This window comes from Trachypithecus francoisi, unplaced genomic scaffold (assembly GCF_009764315.1).
Source record: "Trachypithecus francoisi isolate TF-2019V2 unplaced genomic scaffold, Tfra_2.0 Lachesis_group1, whole genome shotgun sequence".
Lineage (NCBI taxonomy): Eukaryota > Metazoa > Chordata > Mammalia > Primates > Cercopithecidae > Trachypithecus > Trachypithecus francoisi.
This window is the reverse complement of record NW_022681454.1, coordinates 56,193,114-56,199,612: the sequence shown is the minus strand read 5'-3', so window position 1 is coordinate 56,199,612 and position 6,499 is coordinate 56,193,114.

The following is a 6,499-nucleotide window of genomic DNA, read 5'->3' as shown; positions in this document are numbered from 1 at the left end:
TTTAGTAGAGATGGGGTTTCACTATGTTGGCCAGGCTGGTCTTGAACTCCTGACCTTGTAATCTGCCCTCCTCGGCCTCCCAAAGTGCTGGGATTACAGACGTGAGTCACCGTGCCGGGCTGGGAAGATTTATCTGTAGAGGTCTATGAATATTCTGTTTACTTGCTTCCAGAGTATCTCATACCTATTTATCTCCACCTCCCTGCTGCCAGCTTTTCCTCCCACATCACATATGTAGTTATTTACACTCAGAGTGCAAACACAAACACACATGCAGAGTCAACTTCAGAAACTCTCTTTCTAAATTGTTTTACTTTTTCCATCAAGTCCAAACTTCCTCAGATCTGATGGAGCTGGATGATTATTCGTGAGGTAAATACCTGGTATAATTCATGTTTATGAAAGCATTTATTAATTCCTAGCTTAATTTATATGTAATTGATGAGCAAATGTTTTTTGTTAGGCTATTAATTTCATTACGAGAGTTTGGGTTTGTATATCCTATGCAAAAAGACCTTTGTGCTTTTCTCGTTGGTCTCTATTTCCCAATTTTCAGATTTCATACCTTCAGTATACAGTAATATTTTGAGCAACCTATCCCTCTCCCTCCAAAATATAGGGCTCCTTGGACACAATGCAGCTCCCCACTCTGTGAACATGTATGGTTCCTTGAAGATTATAGACAGAGAGAAGGTGGTTGCCACACAGTTTCTCTAGGTCTAGGAGAAAGTTTGATGAAACCCATAGTGTTAAAGAGGCATTCAGAGGGCCCTGTGCTCTCTCACTGAAGCAATACGGTAACTTTGGTAGTAACCTTATGAGACTCCAACCTCACTTCCCTTCTGCCTTTCCTCTATGTATATCTATACTGAATGAGGCCAATTTTTTCATGTGCATTAAGGCAGATATGAGCTCATCTTAGGCTCCTCTTCCCTATCCACAGCAGGGTGTGCCAAGCCCAATATCTCAGTATTCTAAGATTCCAGAAACGTGTTCTGTAAACATCAGAACTTCCAGACTTCTATCTTCAGCAGGAAGGTGCTCTGCCTCCTGAGTTCAAGTGATTCTCCTGCCTCAGCCTCCCAAGCCTGGGATTACAGGCATGTGCCACCACGCTCTGCTAATTTTGGTATTTTTAGTAGAGACGGGGTTTCATCATGTTTGTCAGGCTGGTCCTGAACTCCTGACCTCAGGCGATCCACTGGCCTCGGCCTCCCAAAGTGCTGGGATTACAGTTGTGAGCCACAGTGCCCGGCCCAAATTTTTTTTTTTTTTGAGACGGAGTCTCGCTCTGTCGCCCAGGCTGGAGTGCAGTGGCAGGATCTCAGTTCACTGCAAGCTCCGCCTCCCGGGTTCACGCTATTCTCCTGCCTCAGTCTCCCGAGTAGCTGGGACTACAGGCGCCCGCCACCTCGCCCGGCTAGTTTTTTTTGTATTTTTTAGTAGAAACGGGGTTTCACCGTGTTAGCCAGGATGGTCTTGATCTCCTGACCTCGTGATCCGCCCGTCTCGGCCTCCCAAAATGCTGGGATTACAGGCTTGAGCCACCGTGCCTGGCCGATTTTTTTTTTTTTTAATTAGCTAGGTGTTGTGGTGCATGCCTGTATTACCAGCTACTCAGGAAGCTGAGGCAGGAGGATCCCTTCAGCCCAGGAGAGTAAGGCTGCAATGAAGTTTTTTCTTTTCTCTTCTCTCTCTTTTCTTTTTTCTTTTTCTTTCTTTCTTTTTTTTTTTTTGAGACAGAGTCTTGCTGTGTCCCCCAGGCTGGAGTGCAGTGGCGTAATCTCAGCTCACTGCAACCTCCACTTTCTGGGTTCAAGCAATTCTGCCTCAGCCTCCTAAGTAGCCGGGATTACAGGCACTCTATGGGTGGCTTATTTTGTATTTTTAGTAGATGGGGTTTCACCATGTTGGCCAGGCTGGTCTTGAACTCATGACCTCAGGTGATCAGGCCACCTCAGCCTCCCAAAGTGCTGGGATTACAGGCATGAGCCACCACGCCCGGCCAAAAACATTTAACATAAAAAGTATGAAAGATGTAGTTACTCTGAAGTAAAACAGACCACTTAAGGATTTATTATTCCCCTTTCCCAACACTGTTGGACCTTTGAGAGGTCCTGTGACTTCACTTGGGCCCCCAATAAGAGAGGTGTAAGGCTAGGATCTCTGGGTTCTCAAGCTACTCTTTTGACCACAAGATCACACTTCCTTCCTCTTTTACAACTGGTATGCAGAAAAGAATATATTATAGAAGCAGCTGGGGTGGTAACACAGAGTATGATGGAAAACATCACAATGTTATTTAGCAAGAGTACAAAATAAAATCTGAATTTACATGGCTCTTTTTTTTTTTTTGAGATGGAGTCTCGCTCTGTTGCCCAGGCTGGAGTGCAGTGGCCGGATCTCAGCTCACTGCAAGCTCCGCCTCCCGGGTTTCCGCCATTCTCCTGCCTCAGCCTCCGGAGTAGCTGGGACTACAGGCGCCCGCCACCTTGCCCGGCTAGTTTTTTTGTATTTTTTAGTAGAGACGGGGTTTCACCACGTTAGCCAGGATGGTCTTGATCTCCTGACCTCGTGATCCGCCCGTCTCTGCCTCCCAAAGTGCTGGGATTACAGGCTTGAGCCACCGCCCCTGGCCACATGGCTCTTTTAAGAAATTGTTTTGTAGATTTGGTAAGTAGCTCTCAATATGTAATTTAAATAAATGAAACAATTTATTACAAACCTACGATATGTTAGGCATGGTGATAAGTACTGGAGATACGAAGAATATGCAAAATGAAGTTCCCACTCTCATGTATTAAAAAGAAGAACAATGAACCACAGTGTGGTAGACAATATTGTTGCCTAGCTTAGATCCCCCTTATAGCCTGGGCCATTCATCCTTCAGCTGCTTGAGTGCCTGGGCTAACACCTTATAGCTGTGACTTTCTCCAGAGGCTTGACTTTGGCTAAACGGACCCACCTCACTGGAGACTCCTGAGACATTATATCCCCTCCTCTCCAAGGGTGACCAAGAACCAACTTGTTTCTACTCTCCAACACTCTTCCCTCCCACTCCAGACTTTTCCCAGAACCATATCCTTGCTCAGCTCTTTTCTGTCTTGCTCTTCCCTTTCCTCACAGATTTTTTCTAAAGAACATTCGCTTAAAGTACAAACACTAGAACCCCTTCCTGAGGCTCTGCTTCTACAAAACCCAACCTAAGACAAGAAGTGTTGCTGTAAGTCACAGATAAGTCTCCTAGACACATTGTCTAGGGAAGGATGTGTAACAGGTCTGTAAAAGTTTTAATATACCCCAATATTCCTGTTGAGACAGGATGTTTCCTTGATCTCCTTGACCCCCTTTGTGGGCAGGAACTAGAGTGGCTTATTTCAGTCAGCTTGCAGTCCATGAATGTCTAAGTGTTAACAGCTCAATGAAAGGTCAGGGTGACAGCCTCCTGCACTTGCCCCTTTTGACACCCGAGTTCTTGTTCGGTGTCCAGGAAGAATCAGGTCACACGAACAGTGTGAAGGATGATGAATGTGGAAGACTTTATTGAGCAGTGGAAGTGGCTCTGGATGGAAGGGGAGCTGGAATGGAGATGGTGTGGGAAGAAGGTGATCTTTCCCTGAAGCCCAGCTGTCTCTGGCTGGGCTCCCCTCTGAAATCACACCATCTGAAGCTAGCCACATTTATCCGTAGTCTCTGAAGCTCAGTTGCTGCTTTTCTGCTCGCCTCTCAGCAGCTTGTATTCCTGCCGGTCAGCTGCTTGTGTTGGTCTTTTCTTCTTTTTTTCCTGCCAGCTGGTCTGGTTTTATAGGCAAAGGGTAGGGGATGGGGTGGGCTGAAAAGGCAGTTAATTGGGTGGAGAAATGGGGTCAGCTGCTTTCACTTAGGAGTTTAGCTGAGAGCCCAGCCCTTCTGTATCAGGGTCAGCTGTTTTCACCTAGGGCTGAGGTTCCAGGCTTGAGGGTAGGGTGTAGCCAGGAGCCCAGTCGTTCTGTATCACTATTATCTAAAGGACATTTAACATGAATGAGCTATCTCACACCTTCTCTATCTTTTCCTCTAAAGACTGAGAAATCCACTTTTAAAAACTTTTTTCTTTTTAATTCTTGTGGGTATACAGTAGGTTTATATATTTATGGGGTACATGGGATACTTTGATACAGGCATGCAATGCAGCATAATCACATCATGGTAAATGGGGTATCCATACCCTCATGCGCTTATCTTTTGTGTTACAAACAATCCAATTACACTTTTAGTTATTTTAAAATGTGCAATTAAATTATTATTGACTGTAGTCACCGTGTTGTGCTATCAAATACTAGGTCTTATTCTTTTTTTTTTTTTTTTTTGAGATGGAGACTCACCCTGTCATCCAGACTGGAGTGCAATGGCACCATTTTGGCTCACTGCAAGCTCCGCCTCCCAGGTTCACGCTATTCTCCTGCCTCAGCCTCCCAAGTAGGTGGGACTACGGGTGCCCACCACCATGCCTGGTTAATTTTTTGTATTTTTAGTAGAGACGGGTTTCACCATGTTAGCTAGGATGGTCTCGATCTCTTGACCTCATGATCCACCCGCCTTGGCCTCCCAAAGTGCTAGGATTACAGGCGTGAGCCACTGCGACTGGCCTAGGTCTTATTCTTTCAAACTATTTTTTTGTATTCATTAACCATTCCCACTCCCCACCCACCGCCACTAACCCTTCCCAGCCTCTGGAAACTGTCCTTCTACTGTCTAGCTCCATGAGTTCAATCGTTATAATTTTTAGCTCCCACAGATAAGTGAGAACATGTAAAATTTGTCTTTCTGTGCCTGGCTTATTTCACTTAATATAATGATCCCCAGTTCCATCCATGTTGCTGCAAATGACAGGATCTCATTAATTTTTATGGCTGAATAGTACCCCATTATATATATGTACCATATTTTTCTTTATTCATTTGTCTGTTGATGGACACTTAGGTTGCTTCCAAATCTCGACTATGGGGAATAGTACTGCACTAAACATGAGAATACAGATATCTCTTCAATATCCTGATTTCCTTTCTTTTGCGTATATACCTAGCAGAGAAATTGCTGGATTATAATGTAGCTCTATTTTTAGTTTTTTGAAAAACCTCCACACTGTTCTCTATAGTGACTGTACTAATTAATATTCCCACCAACAGTGTACAAGGGTTCGTTCCCTTTTCTCCACATCCTCACTAGCATTTGTTATTGCCTGTCTTTTGTACATAAGCCATTTTATCTGACGATCAATGATGTTGAGCACCTTTTCACATACATGTTTGCCATTTGTATGTCTTCTTTTGAGAGATGTCTATTCAGATCTTTTGCCCTTTTTTTTTTTTTTTTTTGAGATGGAGTCTCGCTCTGTCGCCAGGCTGGAGTGCAATGGCAGGATCTCGGCTCACTGCAAATTCTGCCTCCCGGGTTCAAGCAATTCTCCTGCCTCAGCCTCGCGAGTAGCTGGGACTACAGGCGCAGGCCACCATGCCCGGCTAACTGTTGTATTTTTAGTAGAGACAGGGTTTCACCATGTTGGCCAGGATGGTCTCCATCTCTTGACCGCGTGATCCACCTGCTTAGGCCTCCCAAAGTGCTGGGATTACAGGTGTGAGCCACCATGCCCAGCCCTTTTGTTCATTTTAAAATAACATTATTAGGTTTTTTTTCCTATAGAGTTGTTTGAGCTCCTTATATATTCTGGTTATTAATTTCTTGTCAGATGAGTACTTCGCAGCTATTTTCTTCCATTCTGTTGGTTGTCTCTTCGCTTTGTTGATTGTTTCCACTTCTGTGCAGAAGCTTTTTAACTTGATGTGATACTATTTGTCCATTTTTGCTTTTGTTGCCTATGCTTATGGGGTATTACTCAAGAACTATATGCCCAGACCAATGTATTGGAGAGTTTCCCCCAATGTTTTCTCTTAGTAGTTTCATAGTTTGAGGTCCTAGATTTGTCTTTAATCTATTTTGGTTTGATTTTTGTATATGGCAAGAGATAGGGGTCTAGTTTTATTCTTCTGCATATAGGTATCCAGTTTTCCCAGCACCATTTATTGAAGAGACTGTCCTTTCCCTAATCTATGTTCTTGGCACCTTCATGGAAAATGAGTTTACTGTAGGTGTATGAATTTGTTTCTAGGTTATCTGTTCTGTTCCACTGGTCTGTGTCTGTATTTATGCCAGTACCATGCTGTTTTGGTTACTATAGCTCTGTAATAGAATTTGAAGTCAAGTAATGTGATTCTTCCAGTTTCATTCTTTTTGCTCAGGATATTTTTGGCTTTTTTTTTTTTTGATTCCTTATAAACTTTAGGATTATTTTTCCTATTTCTGTGAAGAATGTCATTGGAATTTTGATAGAGACTGCATTGACTCTATATATTGCTTTGGGTAGTATGGATATTGATTCTCTTAATCCATGAAAATGGAATATCTTTCCATTTTTTTGGTGTTCTCTTCAATTTATTTCATCAGTTTTTTATAGTTTTCA